Here is a 20,760-nt window from a genome sequence, read left to right on the forward strand (position 1 = left end):
AAAAGTAATGCTTCTACATATTTGAAAATACATTTGATATTGCAAGTATGTTTTCAAACAACCATTAAAGTTGGTGAGCTATTTACAGTATCATCATGGTGTGGGCCTTTTTATTTTATAGCACTTCTTTCAGCTCTTCTTCATTTCTTAAACATTTGTTAATTTTTTTCACTGCTTACCAGTAAAATTCTATCTAGTTTTGGTGCTTCGCTTGTAATTTAAAAGTGCCTTCAGATATGCTTGAGTGATGTGGATTATATTCATGTCATGAATGAAGTTAAGCTTTTCTTACTCAACTTATAGAATGATAGAAAGGGGTTAGAATCAATCTTTCAGGCTGGAAAGACTCTTGGGGTCATCAAGTCCAACCATCATTACAACTCTATGAAGTTCTCCCCTAAACCACATCCCCTAACACCACTTCTAAATGACCCTTAAACACATCCAGGGATGGTGATTGAACCACCCCTCTGGGCAGCCTATTCCAGCATCTGACCACTCTTTCTGTGAAAATTGTTTTCCTAATAACCAGTCTAAACCCACCCTGTTGCAGCTTGATGTGCTGTTATAACCTAGGTAAGTTTTGTACCTTGTTGTCTCTAGCATACTGTTTTACTATACAAATAGAAAAAAAAAAATCCTTGAATAATATATAGCCTTTCTTATGGCAGAGAAAGCAGCTACCCCTCATATGGTTTGAATGAAGTGGTATTTTTACAAAGGAAGAATCCACTACTCCTAAATTTGGGCATACAAATCTATTGCCTCTTGAGGTCTTTGTCATTTTTCCAGTTGAATGGGCAGGGTGCTTTTTAATAGAAGATTAAGAGTGCTAAATATGCTGTTTCATAAAGCTTACTAAGGAATGATGGGTTTTTTTCATTTTACATTGATTGATATCTGTAGCAGGGAAAGGGATGTAGTATTGCATGCAAATTTATTTAATGTTTGCATTAAATATATATTTACATTTCTTTAGAAAAAAAGATACTAAGATATGCCTTCAAACCCAGGGAAGTACTATGAATAATTCTGTCTTTTTATTTAAAGAGTTATAAATATCATCCTTATGACTTGAGCTATCCTGGCATAAACTGTTCTACAATGCCTAAAGAATAAGAACTATCACAGGTAATGCCTACTGAACAGGTGTGCCTCAGTGTAAATAAAATCATTCATCTCTAGTGCAGTATGTAAAAAATTGAAGCAATTACCTTTATCTTTGATTTGGATGAAAAAAGTTAGATCACAATATCATTAGTATTTATTACCATTTATATTAAATATCTGTGCTAGCTGCATGTGTTTGTTCTGGAAATGCTGTTGGAAAATAAGGCCATGCATATTCCTACAACAAAGCTGTTCATTGTATAATTTAGTTTTCAGCTGAGTCTGAACTTACTGCAGGTGAAAATAAGATGATCCAGATCTGTCAGCACTGATATACATGTAGGTGGTTCCATTATTATAATTTGTGAAATGCTCACAAGCTGTCTTTGTGAGGGTGCTTATATAGAGTAATGTATTAAAAAGAAGCAAAATGTTCTACCTTATGATGGCATTGCAGTTGTGCAGTTTGTGTTAAGTGATCAAATGTTTCTAAAATACACATGAAAAGATTTTTAAGACAAAAATTGAGTTTTAGTATTGTATGATTTTGTACCATAGTACTGCATACTTCAACAAATAATTTTCTGCTTTTTGTGAGACAGCTACGTTTCAATGAAATGAAACTGCTAAGTATTTATAAGACAGATATGTTTCAATTAAATGGAACTAATAAGTATTTATAAACCAGATGCTCTTTTTATGGGCTTTGAGTTACTATAAGAATAACACTGCTTTTCATATATGGAACACTGTTATTACTTGCAGAACTGTTCCTCTTTCTTGGATGGAATTCTTTCATTAATACTGATAGAATTTCTGGACTTTTACCACCGTTTTGGGGAGACCCCTATGCTTTTATTTTTTTTAAGTTGTACTTCCAGCTGTTGTTTAAATTTGCAGTGATTATGTATAGCATGTATAATAGGTGCTAGAACCAGTCGGCAACTCTGATTAAAATAAATGATTGAAAAAACCCCCCAACCTTACTTCAAATATATATATATTTGATAAATTTATTTTTTAATAATTTTCAAGTATAATATTATAATATAACTGCATATAATCAAGTACTTCATAAGCCAAAGACCCCTCCTCCCCACCATGTTCAGAACAATTGCAAAATGAAGTTTATATTAAGAGGTTTTGTTAAGACTGGATGACATGCTTAGAAAAAATGGACAAGATTTTGGATTCATGGTCTTTTCATAGAGTCATTTTGTTTCATTTACTCCCAGTGAAGCAAAACATAAAAGAAGTATTTCTGAAATTACACCATTTTAAGCTTGAAGTCTTGTAAGTGTATGGATATGCCATTTCAGGGCTGTGCTTGGCATGTTTGGCTCACATATGAATCCATGTTTGAGCCTGAATAAGGAAAGTGGCCAGATTCATGACCCAGTAAATTCTTTATAAAAAGAGAATGAGCTGTAGTCACCTACAATGGGGTAATCCTGTGAATGCTTAACCACACCCCCTACTTTAGTGACATGATTATAGACACCTTTGGATGAAAAGAGCATTTCTAATCTGTAAAAAGTTGCTCAATGGGCACCTAAGCAAGCAGAGTATTCCTCATTATGTGGAATTAAGGGCAAAGTAGATTTCTTCTGCCTCTGAAAACAAGATCCCTGAGCTGAAGTGTAGTCAACTATGTAAAAAGTAAAAAAACCAAAGTACTGAAAAATAGCTTCCAATTCCATCACCCTTTGTATCCACCTGAAACATGAATATTGAAACCAGCAGATTTTTATATCAACAGCAGCTCTGCTTTGCTCCTCTTTAGCTCTGGCCAGTGTGCCATTTTTGATATATTCAAACAAAGAAACCGCAAGCCGCTCGGCACACCACAATACCAGCTTGTGTTTACATTTGCAGCTCTCCAGATCATGATCCTATTGAGTGCACATAGAGCGAGTGCGTGTACACGCGCCCATCCACCATCAGGAGAAACGAAACTGTAAACACAAGCTGGTATTTTGGTGAGGGCACCCTAATATGGCGGTTGGTGGGGTCAGAAGGTGGAGGGTGAATTATGGATCCAGAATTTCCTTGTATTTTTCCGTTTAAGTCAGGCTGCCTGCAGAGTAACTGCTTTTCAAACTGAAATGTTTGGTTGTTTAAAAGAGTAGTAAAAAAGTAAAGTAGTTTCATTGATTTGAAACTATTCACACTCGAAAGATGATGGATGAAAGCAGTAAGGACTAATCCTTGACAGACTTAAACTGGTCAGTAAATTATAATCCATGAAATTACAGGGATTTCTGCTTGAAGGAGTAGAGGATGTGCAGGGACTGTATAGTTTTTACCTACTTATGAAAATCTGTGATGAACTATCTAGCAAATCATCTTGCTTAATATTAAATGAAACACTAAAGCAACTTTAAAAATAATGCGGTGAGAGAAAAGGAACTATTTAAAACTGGAGAATATAAGATATATATTTGAATAAGCACAATTAAGGTATAGAGCACTTGATGGGTAGGCTGAAGAGAATAAATGTATTTATTAAAGTATCTCTAAGAACTTCTTCATGTTAACAGTAGCTCGATTTGAATATGCCTGCAGGTCTTCTGTCAAGGAAATAGTATTATTTAACTAAAGCTACACTGTCTGAAGAACGCTTTATCTGGAGAAGACTTGTTTTTGCTGCTTACAGATCAGCTGTTGCCATTAATCTTTTGGGACATCACATATTTGTTGCTATCTGAAATTCATAAGCCTTCCATACTGACCATTTTGTAGCCATTTTATCCTGCCTTCTCTAAGAAGAAGAAAGAAGAATATTGCTGCAAGGAGAGATATATTACTGTTTTGAGAAAACAGAACACTGGAATGCATGATCAGACCATGACTTTAAGGAACAGAATAAAGGAGTGAACAAAAGAGAGGTTGTTGTCTTCAGGAGGAAAACAGTCTCCTAAAATCTAACTTGTCTGTTAGCTTCTCATAGGGTGAAAGCAGCCTGTCCTAATTTTCAGTCCTGATACCATATTAGCATGTTGTGTTAAAAACAGCATTTCTGAGCTCACTCCTTTAAACGCTCTATGTTGTTCTTGGTTCCATAATAGATATTTTAAAACACAATGAAATAAATCAGATTACAGATAGTAAAATAGTTGCTTTCAAAAATAATTGTAAAAATAGTCTTAAAACCAGTAAGTGCATTTTATTAGTTGCAAGTTTGATTACATAGCACACAATGCCCATATTGATATGATCCTTTTTTATATGTTAGAGGGAGCACAGAACTCAAAAAACCCTAGCCCACAGACTGTTGTGGACTGTCTACACTTTATGGAAATTATGTAATATCTTAGTTCTTAATACATGTCTGGTTAAATATAGTGAAGAGGCCTTATTTACCTGTACTTAAAGGACCTGTGAAATTTCACGTATTTATATTTTGAGCATTTGGAATTACTAGCTGGAAGAGGCTACATATAATAATTGATTATCCTTATAATTGTTGTGATCCTTTTGGAACAGTAATATTCAGATGACTCTAATTCATCCACAAGATCTGAAAAGATACCAGAACGCTTTAAAAAAAATCCAGATCATGCTGCTTAATGTAATTAAATAAGTCTGAAACCAAGATATTTTTATCTGCACCTGTAGATAGTTCATAAAATAACAGACAGAGATTAGAGAAAGCCCCCAAAAGGGATACATTTTCCTTATTACTGCTGTCACATTTATGCTATTAAATCACTGATATTTTTTACAGGTAAGCTTTAAATTATTTGTGTGAAAAATCATGTTTTGATTTAATTTAAGGAAGATGAGATTCTCACTGTAATCCATCACACAATATTGGGAAATTTTCAGTAAAATCATCAGAGCTAGCAAACTGCTGAAAGCTTAGTGAACTAAACCTGTAGTAAAATGAGTTGATAGTTGGTAGGAGGTCCCATCTCACACTCTTATCAAAATAAATGATTGAAAAACTTTTGTTCTAGCAGGTTTCTTATCTGCCATTTTTTGTCACTTAAATCCTCTTTCTTTCCTACTGATGAGCAGCAACACGTGCTCAGTCTTGGGGATGAATTCCGTCCATTTAGACTTGCTACTGACTCCTGTGGATCTTTCATCTCACTTTGATCTCTCTATTCACAGCCAAGGAGCCCATCCAAGAGCAAGAAAGAATTAACTTTTCAAAGACTTACCTAGCCTTAAGATAAGAAGTTTCTTCTCTAGTAGGGCAGAGCAGTAGAGATCACCAGGAAAATCCTCAGTACTGCAAAGAGATGTGGTTGTAAGAGATTTGTTGTTTTCCCGGACTTTAGGAGTTAGGAAAAAATTATGAATGCGGATCTTGCTAATGTTTCTTCCAAATACATGTTTTCTACTACTAGTTTTTTTACTACATTTTACTCTAAAATGTTGTGTTTCTATGACATCTTGTCCATCCCATCCATAATCTTCTGATTCATGGCTTTGTAAATTTTTCTTAGAGAATTCCACAGAATACTATGCTGTTATAAAAATTTACATTAAACTAACTAGTAAAACTGGTATAGCTGCAGTAGTAACTATAGCTGTACAGATATTCATAATATAAAACTACTGTTTTTAAATAAAAAATCCTTCTTTAATACAGAGCAGAAAAAAAAGAAAACAAAACAACCTCACAAACCCCCCAATAAACTGGGAAGATTTTCTTTCTGATTATCACAGGTGAGGGAACAGGCAGAGATCAATCACTCTTTAATTCTACCTGAAAATTCACCACGGATAAAAAAACTAGTGCTAAACTAATAGTAAGGAAATTCCTAGAGCTGGTTTACCATTGAATGATCGGTGTGAATAGGAACTATGGAGCCAAATCCCACCTGTACTCACTTTTTTCTCCTGCCAGCATGCTGCTAAGACAGCTTACCTTTTTTTAATAACAAAAATATTTATTAGAATAATTTCAAACTGTCAAACTGTGTATTGTCTTCCATATTTACTATGTATATATTGCATATGTTTGAATAGAAGAAAACTGCACAGAAGTGCATAGAAGAAAACTGTTTTCAAGTTGTATCGCTACATAATTTCAGATTTATATTCAAATTCAGAAGTAGTACTGAAAATATTTCTGAAGTATATGAATAGTATAAAGAGTTTTATAATGCATAAACTGATTTTAACAGTATAGCACCCAATAGAGGATTACTTTCAGAATTATTTAGCTGGAAATTTTCTTATGCAAAAGCTATTTTTAAAAAAGACTTCTACTGACATTTTAAAGTAATGTGATCTCTCTTTGTATATAATAAACAGTAAAACTTTCAAAAATACATTGCATTACATTTACAATTAAGTGTTTTTAAAATATTATTTGAAGGGCCAGATCAAATCTTACATAGCTAAAATTCAGTTCAGCATCAAGTATAATCAGCTGGTAGTCTCACACGTAGCATGCGGAGTGGCTGAAAATGCAGTAGACAAAGTAACCATCACTATTACTATCACTGTAATTGATGTGCTGTTGGTTTTTTTTCTTGGGGGAGGAGTATGGAATGACTTGCCTTATGTTTGTTTTGAGGAAGTTCCTTCAGAATTAGATCTTATTTACAGTAAATCCAAGGCTGTGGTTCCACTGAAGCTGAAGCCAATCTAAATGTTGATTGCTGCAAACCCTACTTTTGGCCATATGTTACCACTGCTTTCCCTTGAGCTCTCTTAGCTGTGCTCTTCTCCAGCATTTTCGCTGGCACCTTCATTCATCTGACTTTAATGTGATCTCTTGTATCTCATAAGCCTATTACTAACCCAGAGAAGCATGTTTTATACAACTGTTTTTCTGTCTCTTTGGCTGCCCCTCGGGTATCAGACTAATACTTATGCCAGGGAGTCATTCAGCCATGTTCAAGAAAAAAAAAAGAAGCAGGATAATTTCTTTTGGCAGGGGCTTGTTTTAGACCCTCCCAGTTATGTTCCCAGGCTGCACCCTGAATGGTATTTTGCCATGAAACAACACACCTTGGTGGGAAAACTGCTGGGATACAGGGTCACCCAAATGCTGCTGCTGGTGCCAGGGAGTGGGCAGAAACCCTGGGCAGAAAGCACACAGGCAGCTCTGATGTAGAACAGTTCAAAGTGTCATGAAACTGCAGCTTTAACTAATGAAGTTGGAGAGTTGGCTCTGTGTTGCTTAGGAATTGTCAGAATATGTTAGCTTGTAAATTCAAACAAGACCATGCTTATTTAAACCGAAATAGTGTAGTAATGGGTTAAATGTGTTGGTTTAGGATGGCACATTGAAGCAGTTTGAAATCAGTATTGTAACATTGTTCAGGTATTTAATTAATGTTCAAAACTGTATAGTTATTTTAATTAATGCTATGTAAATATTAAGAATGGGAATCTGAACCTATTTATTCCTATCCATGGAAGTTCGCTTTCTCAGTGTAGTATTAGATACAATCTCAAATACAATCTCAAATAATCCTAAAATTTGCAAATTACACCTTCTTACTACTCAATTGGTCACTTAGCTATGTGTTATAGCAGTAGACCCCAGCAGATTTTAAACATTTAGATTTGTCTGCCATTAAGGCTTTCTTCTTATGTAAGTAGGTTCTATTAATTGCATGAATTGTTCCAAGACTACCAGTACTTCAAAACTGACAGACAGTGACATTATATTTGAATAGAATAAATACTTATTTCCAAAGTACTTACAAAAAGAAATCCAGTAGCAAAAATGGTGTCATATTTGATGTGCAGTATTGCGTCATTTTAATTATCTCGAAGCATTGTATCTAAATAGTTTTAATGAGGTTAATATCCATAAGAAAACAGATTCAGAATCTCATTGCTAAAACTGGTCAAATAATTCATAATGAATTATTCACCTTGTTTTTTTCATGAACTCATGGTGAACAGATTGTGATTTTCTCAGAAGGATTAATTATTCAAAGTTATTCACCAAAAAACCCTCAATAATTCTTCAGCTTAGTTTCTTGATGGCAATATATTGTGAACATCTGACCAGTTCCAGTATCACAGATCGTACAGAAGTGGGGTTTTTCCTACTGTGACCTTTCCCAAGTAGTTCAAGCCTCCCTAGGATGAAATGTTTATAGAACTTTTTTTTTCATACTGGCTATGGCACTGTGTCTTTAAATATGACAGAGGCATAGAGTAGCAGTCCTGAAACAAATACAATATTGTCTCTGCTTTTCAGTTACTAAATACTGTTGGCTGTATTACGCCTTTACCTAGTTTTTAGTTTCTTAATCTTCAAGTGATGATTAATCATCTATTGTGTATCAATGATGTGTTTATATATTGAGTTATAAATTCAAAATTTTCTTAGAATTATTTCCGAAAATGTTATGGATTAGTGAAAAATATTTTAAATCACTTATATAGACCAGGTTAATTAATTTTAATATGCTTTAATATTATCTATTTTGTGTACTATTCAGAACAAGACTTTTATTCCCTGTAGTATTCTATATTGATAGGCACATTGCTTTTTCTTGCTCTCAGATATGGAAGTTATCAATCTCCACCACACTCTCTTCACTTTCTGTAAAAACAGCTCCAGTGGAACAACTACAGATGCTAAAAACAGCCATGGACTGATTAGCCAGGGCTATTAAGGTTTTAAAAATATTATCTAATAAGGCTGGTTCAGTCCCATCTTATACTACATTCCTCTATAGTTCTTTCTCAAGAAAAATCCAGTTCCAAAGTCAGCTCTCTCTCACTCAGGAGCACCTCGGTCTTCCAAAGGGTTGATATTCTAGAGAATCTTCTTGTGGCTTTTCTCTGGAATTATCCCTTCTTTTTAAAAAAAAAACGTTTATAAGCAATTTGGTCTACAATGCTCAAATCGTGTCCTTCAAATGCAACAATACAGAGTAACTTTTTAATGCTGGAAGACTCCATGCTTAAATGCATGGGAAAACAAAAGGAAGAAAACAAAGCTTTCTGTATTGTTCTCATGAATCAAATGGAAATAACCAAAGCAGGTAGCATGCTGGCACTGTGACTCTTCTATTACCAGCACATTTAACTGAATTGTTTTTTTCCTCAACCCTTGCTATTCACAGATTCTCTGTAGTAATGTCAGGAGAATGTACTTCTAAAAGTACATCCAGTTATCTTGTGCCCCAAGGTGCTGCTGTGAATGTTGAAAGATTGCTTTCTGCAACACAAAAATTGGTTTTGGATTGGTGGACAATGTTCTGAAATTCCCTGTGATTTGTCATTCTTATCTGTTGTCCCAGGAACATGGAGAAGAGTCCAGTTATCAAATACTTGGACACTGAAAGTGTAAAGCTATTCAGTTAAAATTAAAATGTATTTATTACAGTTCTGTTTCTTATATATCCTTATAGACTTGTCTCTATTCCCATCCCCTCAGTATCCCAAGTAATCCTTAGAGTACTTCTGTATCTTAAAAACCTCCAAGAAATTCTCTGTTCCTTTAACAGGGCACCCCAAGAATATTTCTGGCTTTTACCATTACCTCTACTTTTGAGTTCTAGTCTTCAAATTAAAGACATCACATGGTGAGACTGGTCCAGGACCTCATATAGGTTTTATTGTCAACCAACTGCAGCCAAATAGAGCAAATAATGGTTGACTTCTTTGTGTCTTTTCCCTAGTATTACAGAGTTGTTATTATTAATAACTTTTTTTAAAAATTAGTATCTTAATATATATTTCACTGTTAGTTGATTTTTGCCAACAGATTTAAAAATTACTAGGAGATAGCCATAAACCCCTAGCTCTCCCTTTTTCCTTATTTTATCTGGATAATATATGTAAAATATATATATTAAAAAAAACAACACCACATTATCTTCTAAAGCCAGACAAATGAGCATATAAAAATATATGAGTAGCATAGTACTCAGAAAAAAAAAAGAAAATAATAAAAAGATTTATACTCTTTCCAGAGTTGTATGTGTACCTATATCTTATGCAAAGGTTCCTGGATAGCACTTACATGGAAGCCATACCCCAAGTCGAGAGAAATTATGTTCTAGAGCTCCAGATATCACAGGAGTCTCCAAGCTGTGCATGCAGTTACATAGCACCACATGTTTTACAGTACGCAGTTTTAATTACTGTGGATTTTAATTAAACTGTGGATGAAGGTCCAAACCCTGTTCTTAATAATGAAAATAATCCCATTATTTTTGTCCTGAATTTCCTGGATACAGTCAATTTACATGAAACTGTAAACATCAGAATCGTTTTATTGGGTTGTGCCTTACATTGTTTGAGATTATATGTTAAATATTACCTAAGCGTGTTCTTTAAACTTAGCTGATTAGGGAGATCTATGTCATAATTAGAACAGAGGAACCAAAGGAGTTGTGTGAATACAAAGTATTTTATTTATATATTTTTATATATATTTGTGAGAAGGCTTGAAGGACATCCTTTGTCCAAATTACAACTCTCAAAGTAAATTTTTAGGTGAAATAATGAGATCCTATGATACTTTAAAAATAAACATTGAGGTACCAATGTGGTAAATAATACAAAACTTTAAAACATACTTAAACTACAGCACATTTAAAGAACAGTTGTGTTCTCTATTTTTACAAGACACTGGAAAAAATAAAAAAGTAGATCAACAAAGGTGATGAAGAAGTGCTTGCGATCTGGAAAAAGGCATCACAAATACTAATCTAGACAAACAGAGATGGGACGCTCATCTGAATGTTAATACTTCTTGTTGAATATCCTACAAACAGATTTTCTTGTATGCATCTGGTCGAATTTATATTTTAGCCAAACTAGTCTTTCTTTTGCTGTAGGTGACTTTAGGTGAGGATTTGTATCACCCTGCCTTTAAGATCTTAGTATTGCAAGAAAAAAATGTCCCTCTCAAATAACTGACTTTAGAGAAGATGTGCAGATATACAGGTATGTGTATATGTTCCAGTTCAGTTCCAGCCGAAACCAGAACGTATGGATCTGTTTATATCCCCACTTATCTCTAACTTGTTGTGTGACGTTGATTTGATCATGGAACAGAACGGGGGAAAATTATATCCTAATTCTAAAGGTGTTTTCTTTGTCCTCGGTATTGGTTTAGAAAGCCGCCGTTGGACTTGGGTGGCGAAAGCCTATTTTGAAGAGAGAGGGGAGGGGGCAGCCAGATTTAAAGCTATTGCGTGACCCAAGTAGTACAGCAGAAAAATCCTTGCCTTGTGTGGCAGCAGATGCTGTTCAGACAGGCAGGGCCGGTCCGCCCGTGCGGCGGCGGCTGCTCCGCGCCGGGCTGCTGCGCGCTGCCGGCGGGCTCGGGCGGCGGCTGAGGGGAGCACCTCGCCACTCGTCTGCAGCACGCTCCGAAACAGCCCCTGTTTGTGACGTAAATACAACTGAGGTATAGGAAGACAAAGGTGTTTTAACTAGAAATTTAATTAATAAGTCATAAAATGGAAAAGGATTGGTGTGGGAGTGTAAGTGACAGCGAAAAAAGACAGCAGAAGTGGTGTTGGTCCGAGGAGGGCTTCCGCCGCACGGCAGCCTGCGGCACAAGCGATGCCAAGTAAGTCGCTTCCTGACGCATCTGCCCCTGGAGGGAAGCAAACTTCCTGGCCTGCCTTCGTGGAGAATCTGCTTTTTCTTCCTAATCCTAGATACACTGAGATCTTTACTCGTGAAAATAAGACTATTAAGAATTCACAGATTACCGAAAACATTAGCTAATCACCCCACGCCTGTCCTAGGCAGACACTGGGTAAAGCGCTGGGGACGAGCTGGTGTGAAATGCAGCAGCCTTGCAAAGCCTTTCCAGCTTCAGCCTGCTATTACAAGAATAGGATCATGTGAGGATCCTTTCAAAGGCAACGTTCTAACTAAAGCAAGCAACCGCATTAATTGGGACTCTTATGTTCATACATGCTGGGCTAAATAAAGCAAGCCGGTATGCTGCAGCAGGCTGGAGAAAATACATAAAACTAATCCTTTCAATTAGTTTGTCGTTGATTAAAGTATCCATAACAAATGCACAGTCCTAAGAGTTCCATGTAGCACGGAACACCTTTTCAGGCAACAGCATAAGCATACTAAACTAAAAGAAAACGACCAGACTTTTAATTTTATTTTTTATTATTATTATTAATTTTTATTGGGGGGGGAGTGAGGAGGCAGAGGGGAGGGCGAATTGTCACGACGCCCTGCTTTCGAGAACTGAAGATACAAGGTATCCCCCCCCGCCTTTTTTTTTTTTTTTTTTTTTTTTTCTTACATCCCCTGAAGTTAACTTTCATTATAGAGACAAACTCGGCAGGACAACAAAGCTTTGATCTTTGTGTGAAGGAAGAAAGTAATAGAGTGAAAGTCTCTCCGGAGGGTAATTATTCTTTGGCTACTCAGGCAAAAAGTTCCCTGTCACTAGTAAGGTTAATATTAAGGTAGCTCCGCTATACTTCCCCATATTAGGAAGAAAAAAAAAAAAAAAAAAAAAAAAAAAAAAAAAGAAAAAAGAAAAGAAAAGAAAAGAAAAAAATCATCCCCAGAATGTTATACTATTAATTGCCAATTTGCATATGTGTGCAGCTGCTGTTTTGGCTCCGATCTTCCATCCGATAAGCTTGCTGGAGGTATCACAGAGCACTTGGCAGCTTTCCTATTTGAAAAGAAAGCCTTCCTAACTACAGAACAGCTGATAGTCTATCAGTGATAGACCCTGATGGCGTGAATTACAATTACACTACTTTTCACACTAAATCTGGGTGATAGCTACTTGGAAAGAAGTTTCATCATTTTTTACCACAAACTGGAAAAAGAATTACATGGTCATGCTGTGCTTTTAAAGGCAGTTTGGTTCACTTTTGTCTATTTAACACCTAATTCCGAGGAGTCCATAGGCATCTGGAGATCTGAACGTCGTGTAATGAATTCACTGTTTAGATGGGAGATTTTTTAAATCTACCTCAAATTACATTTATTAACAAGGCGAGCAGGAAGTGTTAGAGTTGTTAGACGCTTCATTTATTAAATAATTCGTGGGTATTTTCAGTTGTCATATCCAGAGTCACGGGGGTTTACTTATTTTTTAATTAGCAATTCCAAAACAATACTACTGCAATTTAACAATTCATCACGTAATCTGGTGATGTTCAGTTCAGCCACTACTGCTAGATAACTCAGATTGTTATTTTGATCTGTTTATAACTCATTTTGTTATGATAAGAGAACTGCTGCCTTGAAATAAAATTGCACGATTTCCCATGGACCTTGTTGCGACCTAGAAGCTAACTATATCGTCTTTGTCTACCTATTTCTTGACATTATACCTGGTACAGCAAAACAATTTTTAAAAATAATTTATTTTTTTAAAATCACTTATTTGTTGTCCCACTTTATGATTTGTCTCTGTTTCGCCTTAGTGTTTTTTTCATATAGCACTGCGGAGGAGGTGGGGAGAAATGAGAGTGTAAAAGTAAATTTAATTGTAAGAGTAAGTCACCCACATTGCTGCTGAGGTCACGATGTCTAAACTTTTTCCTTTATGTACCAGCGAGTTAATTTAGCGAGGTGTTGTCCTGATAGTTAAATGTAGCTGTTTAAATATCTTATAAAGTCATGGTGGAAAGCCTGACTCCTAACGTAGCTAACGTAACAGAAAATAGACTTTGTTTTCCTTTTTTAGTTGCTTGCTTTATTAGTTTTCTCACTCTCGCAGATTATCCAAAAACTACCCATTGATTGATCGCCCGTAGAGCTGCATTTGGTGTAAAGAAAAACTTCACAGCTTTATTGGCTCCCAGGAGACAAAACAAACATAACAAGATATTCGTATTAGTACAAACAATGCAACAAATGAGAAAATCACAACATTTAAATAAGACGGTGAAGTCAGTCCAGTGTACGTCCTAGCCTCTGATATACCAGCCATGGCTGCTCAACTGATCACCAGCGCTCTCAGCGCGCGTTCCTACGGGACTTGAGTTACTGCTCACAGCATCTCATCATTGTGAACACAGTTAACCTAAGAAAATGTCACCAAATAAAACTTAAAAGAGCTCGGCTTAATAGTATTGTACTGAAGTTTTGCGACTGTAAATATAAAGGCTGAGAATGGTGTGTTTTTTCAAAAAGAATTTGGAAAAAAAAAAAAACCAAGCAAACATGCTTGGACCTGGAAGTTGTTGCGGTGTTTGTTTGCTTGTTTGTTTGTTTTTTAGGGCACCACACATCTAATCGTAACAAAGCGTTTATTTGGGGAAGAGAAAGTGAGAAGTTTCCAACTTTCTGCCATTTTTTCTGAAGACAAAGAAGGGGACGTGTCCCTTTAGCCGTCGCAAAAAAAGAAAAAAAAAAAAAAAGAAAAAAAAAAAATCTAAAATCCAAGGATCCAAGGAACAGTTTTATCTTTAAAGAAAGAAACTTCCCTCCCAACACAAACGCACACACACAAGCAAGGAATTTTAAAAGGAAGCTCATGTCCTCTTAGCTTCGTCTCAGAAACATCGCAAGAGGAAAGGGACCGTTTTTGAGGACAGCAAGACATTAAGTCCACAGTGCTATTTCCTACAAACTTTTCATAAAAATATGCAGCCAGCCTGTTATGTAGCAACATTTGCTTTACCGTCATTTTTATATAATACTAATCTTCTTCACCGTTTAATGGAAAAGTCACTTAGGCCCAGTGAGAGATAAGGACCTGCTCAAATGCTACGGGAGTCCTCATCATCTTGCTAACCTCACGCAAAGGGGTGGGTAATTGCTGGTCTGCCAGCCTAGTAATCTCTCCTCTTTGATAGAAAGATTAAAATCAAAGTGAGGTTGGATTTGTCTGCCATATGATTCCCTTGAAGCCCATTTAGAAGTTTGCCAGTTTGAGAATCACATCATGTTCCAGGTGTTGCACCCATTCTCCATCGGACGGTGGGGTCGAAAAAGGCTGAGCGAACTGGATTTTCTTTCTGTGTTTGTAGCGTCTTCGGGCTGGACGGCATTTCCTGATATTCCTGGTATTCTACGTGAAGTAAAAGGCGAGAATATCTTACGAATGCTTACAACACTTACGCCCATTATGTTTTAAGCCTATTGTGAGCTTGAATACATGACTACAGGCTCTGCTGATAACGTCAATTGTACACTTGACCGTCGAGCCCCGTACACACCCGCCACGTCAGAACTTTGAGTAAAACCTCGGGTGCACAAGGAATACAGTATTCCTTGTATATACAAGGCATTCACAGATTACTAGACGTCTTCAAATAGTTGCAGTTGCAGTCCTGTCATATAATGCCAAGTTACCATCACACAAACTAAATTTAAAAAATTACTCCTAAAATCTTACTAAGGTCTAGGAAGTTATTCCATGACCAAAACATATAGTATTTCGTATAACTTGCCAGATCCATATTCTTCTCACATTTGTCTTACCTAAAATTCTTGTGTCTTGTATAGACAAAAATATATGAAATAAAAACTTTGGAGGCATGCAGGGAGTATTGTGCTAGAAGAGGTTTCATCATAAAAAATTATATGAAAGAATACATTTAATGGTAGAAAGAAACCTGCTGTTCCTGCTCCCTGGGCAGGGGGGCTAAACCTGGCGGGTTTTTTAATACTTAGGGACCCTAGACTCCCTGGATAAGAAAATCAGATGAATCAGTTCTAATTAGGGATATTCTTGTTGCTACTGTTTAGAATAATTTGAGGCAACTGAGAATCTATAAGTAATAAGCTTATTTGATCTGTATCAACTGCAGTTAAATGGACACGTGGATGAGAAATCTATTTTAAAAATCAGTGTATGTGATTTTGGCTGCTGAGTCTCCGTGGGCTTTCACATCTCGGATGGCATGGAGCCCGAGGTTTCTCTCCCGTGCTCCTATTGAATTTGGACGTGGCTTTTTTTCCGCCTCCACCCTTATGTCCAGAGGTACGTCCATGCTTCCACGGATTAAAAATGCAGTCTACACTGATCGGATTGACAACTATCAGAGTCTCTCCAGACGTATCCACCACCAGGTCTATGTGCGCTATGAACAGTATCACTTCAGCCAGCTAGTTCCGTTGGTCTGGTTCTGTACTGTAAGAGAACTTGCATCAGACTAATTATATTTTTCACATTCTGTACTTCTTCCTCCAACTGCTGTAATCCCTTTAGCCCAAAAGAAACCTCTAACACTCGAGTGTTGATAAACTGATGGGTCGGGTAGCCTTTCACCTGGTTTTCACCGCTGGAAAAAGTGCTAATGGACATTTGTAGACAGGATTCTCGCCCGACCGGAGGCTCAGTTTCTGCTGTGCTGGCACGGTCTTATCACACAAAGGGTCGACTCCGCACCCCGTCTGTACATACACCCTTTTGCACGCACACTGACCCTAGGAATACTACTTTATGTGGTTTTCCAGAGCACCTGTTGTAAACGGGTTCTGAAAGTCTCATGATCCGCAATCGCAGCCACGTGTTTAATTCCGTTATCTTCGTGTACGTGAATGACCCGTGTAAAGGAGCCTCGTGATGGCGAGAAGGGCAGTTGATCAATCATAATAAAAAAAATAATAATAAAAAAATAACATTATTTATCACTCCTTTGCTGGTGGATTACAAAGAGGAAACTTTCAATGGCAGCATGTCAGGGGAGGTGGCATGTACGGCACGGGCTGCCTTGGTTCATCCATCATTACCTAGTAAATGAGCCGAGTAGCTTGTGGGCAGGTAAAGAAGCCCTGGCACGCAAGCAAGAGAAGAGATTGTTTTTGCATATCTTCTGTGAATCTTCAGGGAATTCAGTGGCGTTCCTGATCTCAAATGCTTGTAATTAAGAGGATGGCATCTTTGGGCTGGAGAATTCCGGAGAAAATAATTTTCACAGCACCTAGAGGGCTTGATGTCGCGCTTGATGACAGATGGGAAACCTTTATGAAGGCTACCTAACCTTTTGCCCAGAGAGACTATACTTCTTGACACTGCAGGAAAAGAAGGATATAGATGTTTTTATTCGGGTGATAGTGCAGTGGGGTTTTTTTAAACAGCAAGTCATTTATTGAAGTATTTTAATGAACTATGCAAACAGCGAAAGCCTGACAAAGCTCGTGTCACTGCTGAGAGCGAAAACAGCTATTAACCATGGAATGTTTCGCTTACAGACCTTCATATTGCGTAGAAATAATATATAAGAAAAGATTAGCAGATAAAATTTAATGTTTCATCTTTTGAGATCGTGACCTCAGGAATGCCATGTCACTTCCATTAATCATTTTCTCGACTTAGAGATGCCTGTGAATATGAATAATGTTGTATTTGTAAAAAAAAAAATCCAAAAACCCCCAAAACCAAACCGATAGAAAAAGTCTCATTCACATTCCGAGTCTGCTTTCTGTCTCACACGTATTACATTTCACAAAACAGATAGAAACAATAGAGCTTATTAAGAAATACTTGATTTGAATGGCAAATTAAGCATAATGACATAGACACGTTTTTACAATTAGTTATTTTTCACCAATTGAATATTTTAAACCTTCTAAAACTATTTATTTTATGTGTTTGTCTCTGCAAAATGTTTGGGGGGGGGACTTTAAAGCTCATTTTCACCATATCACGCAGCTATATATATCTATTTAAAATATTTAATTCGATCAGCTCAGAGACCTTGATAAGCACAGCACCTTGTCTGCGGCCAGACATTATCCAATAGGGGTGCCCTACCCCAGCTATTTACAAGCACTATCGCTGTTGGCTTCCAGGCTGAACAGGCTGATACACGGTTCAGTCCACACTGTGGCTTCCCAGGCAGGAAAAAAAGTGATTGTTGTATTCTAGAAGGTATTTTACCATTCGTTTTTGAGGCAAATACTTTTTTATTGCAGCAGAAATGATCAAAATAGAAATAGTCATTTTTTACCAGTTTGGAAACCAAAATGAAATAAAGAAACAATCCAGGAACCTTTTAATGTAAAGCAAACTCAATTGAATGTGTTCCTCCTTTCATCCTATTAAAAGTTAAAAAAAATAAATTAGAGATAATGGCAAGTAAAGGCAAGTTTGTATCCCCCTCCATCTGTAAATTCAGAAGAAAACAACAAACAAACAAAAAAATTCTTAAAAAAGGGCACAGAGGTTGTTATCTTGATTTTTACTTTATTCTGTAAATCAATTAAATCAGTATTCCTGATTTGCTCAAACGTGTGTATCTACTGTTATAAAAATCTCTTAAAATGTAAGATGCATTCGAATGATGAACATTAAGGTGGATCACATTTTTCTACTCCTTAGGTATTGCAGCGATCTGGGAATTTATTTTTACAGCCGGAGATGTCAGTATGCCACAGAAGCTTGAAAATCTCACCATCTGTATGCTCATGGACAATCTCATCAAGTACAGTCAACGACAGACTTAGAATAACACAATATAAATGCTATTAGTACCACCTAGACGTACATGCACGCAGATCTGTTTTAAATAGCATTCTACCTGAGTTATCGTGCTGCTTACCTCAGGCCTAAACCAGTTTAATCTCTTTCAGTGTTTGTGTGCCCGCATGAATCCTGTTGTAAAACAGGCACATGCTATTTGTAATGACACTTGCTAAAATAAATGGGAGGTTACACAAAGATGCATATAACCTAATTGTGCTGAGTGCTGATCCATAACCCAATGAAAGTTCAGGAGTCGAGCAGTGGCTTCACCTGGTATCTTACCTAATCTGCCGGGCAGTGTCCTTCTGGATATGTGTTACTTATCAGTGCCAGGAAACAAGGATATGTTTTAGTTGCAGCTCTGTTACAGCAGACACTACATAGTTTAGATTAACTCCTTTCAGTAGTACAGCATCAATGTGTTATTCCCTTAACATAAAACATACAGATTATGTAAATCTGTAATAAATACTATTTTGAAGTGTATAGTAATCAGAAATCTTTCAGGGCAGGATGGAATGGAAACTGAGAAATATTGGAGAGTAAACATTCCAACGCTCATTCCTCTGCTTATCTCTGGCAGAGTGGAGCACTCGCTGTAGCTGGGCTGCTCATGCTCCTGCCTTAGGGTTTGCCCTGCGAGTCCCGCAGAGCGTGGACTATCTGGGAAAGCCAGGGTCAAAGTGATCCCGCTCGAAGCGTTCCTCCTCTCCCTGCAGACCCTGCCGCAGTTTTTGTAAACGGGAACGGCTGCTCCTGGTCCGGGGAAGGGCAGCCCCTTTTGTACCTCCTCACGGAGTGCAAACTGGGTACGTGCGGTCATTCAGGCTTGCAAGGCCAAGCAGTCAGAAAGACAAAAAGCAGCGGAGAAAGAGTCCGTACTTGCTTACAGCACGTTTAGCATTCCTGACTCTGGTGACTGTGCAGAGCTATGAGGGCAACGGAGCCCCTGGATTCCCTCAGGAATTGGCTCGGCTCTGCACTTCCCTCACCTTTGCGGCCTGGTCTGCAATTTTAGCGGTAGGTCGTGTCTTACTAAGCAGCACTGTTGCGTCCTGACTATTCGTCCGTCCTCTGGCGGAGAAGAGGGAGCCGGGATGACAGCATAAGGAACGCACAAGACTTGTGCGAAGAGCTCCTCGCCTCTGCCCCTTGAGGGGACACATACTGTCGGGCTCCTGGGGGCCTGGGCAGCAAGGGCGAGGTCTGAAATCTACCACTGATATCCACCAGCCTGCCAGATCCCCTCGGGTGCTGCCTGCCCCGCTGCGCGGTCCCACTGGGACTCTCTCTAGGTTACCACCTATGCCGGGAGTGGTGCTGTCTGCTGCGGAGGGGGCTGGTTATGTTGGGCTTGCGGTGCGGCCAGCGAGAAGGAGGGGTCGTGGCAGGCAGGCGGAGGGAGGGAGGGAGGGAAGGAAGGAGGGAAGGAGGGAGGGAAGGAGGAAGGAAAGGAGGGAGGAGGGGAGAGAGGGAGGAGGGGAGAGAGGGAGGGAAGGAAGGAAGGAGGCCGGGCTGATTAGCATGCAGCAGCGCTCGCAAGCCCGGCTCCATTGTTTTAACACCTCCCCTCTCCTCCGCGCCAATCTGTCACCGTTCAGCAGGCGAACGCTGCTGCCTCGAATGCTGCTCTTCTCAAATGAGACGGATAATTAGCTGCCCCGCACGAATGGCGCACTCTTCTCACCCCTGATTGCTATCACCTTCTTGCTCCTGGCAGTTTTGACACCTCGTAATCAGCCTGCTGCTTTTTCTCTTTTCTTTCCCTATTTCTGATTTTTTTCCTCCCCCTTCCTTCAGTGTGGTTTGTTTTTTTTTTGTTTTTTTTTTTTTTTGTTTTTTTTTTTTAATGCAATCCCAGTTGCCATTTGGATTGAGACTCCTCTGTTGCGTTAACCTTGTATGATTGCGGGGGAAAGGGGAATATACTGTAGGGAGGAAAAGAAATCGCCTCCTCTGAGTCTCATCTGCTGAGTGAACTATGGGTGGGGGTAGGAGCATCTCGGCTTGATCTTCCAGAGCTTTTGTTCATAAAGGGGAACAGCCTCTCCTAGGCATCCTCTGAATTAACATTATATCTTAGATGGGGAAGGATCGTGCGTGAAGCGACTCCTCCGCTAAGAAAACGGAGAGGACTGAATTTCTATTAAATTATCTGTTTATTTAAATTCAGCAATATGAGGAGCGGATTTTAAAAGTTAGTTCCCACGGCCAGGAAGCTTTGAGTTCCTCCCGAGGAGGCAGGGGAGTAAGGTAACTTTTCCTGAGCCTCTAGTTAATTCACTGTGTTTGCTCAC

This window comes from Heliangelus exortis, chromosome 6 (assembly GCF_036169615.1).
Source record: "Heliangelus exortis chromosome 6, bHelExo1.hap1, whole genome shotgun sequence".
Classification (NCBI taxonomy): domain Eukaryota; kingdom Metazoa; phylum Chordata; class Aves; order Apodiformes; family Trochilidae; genus Heliangelus; species Heliangelus exortis.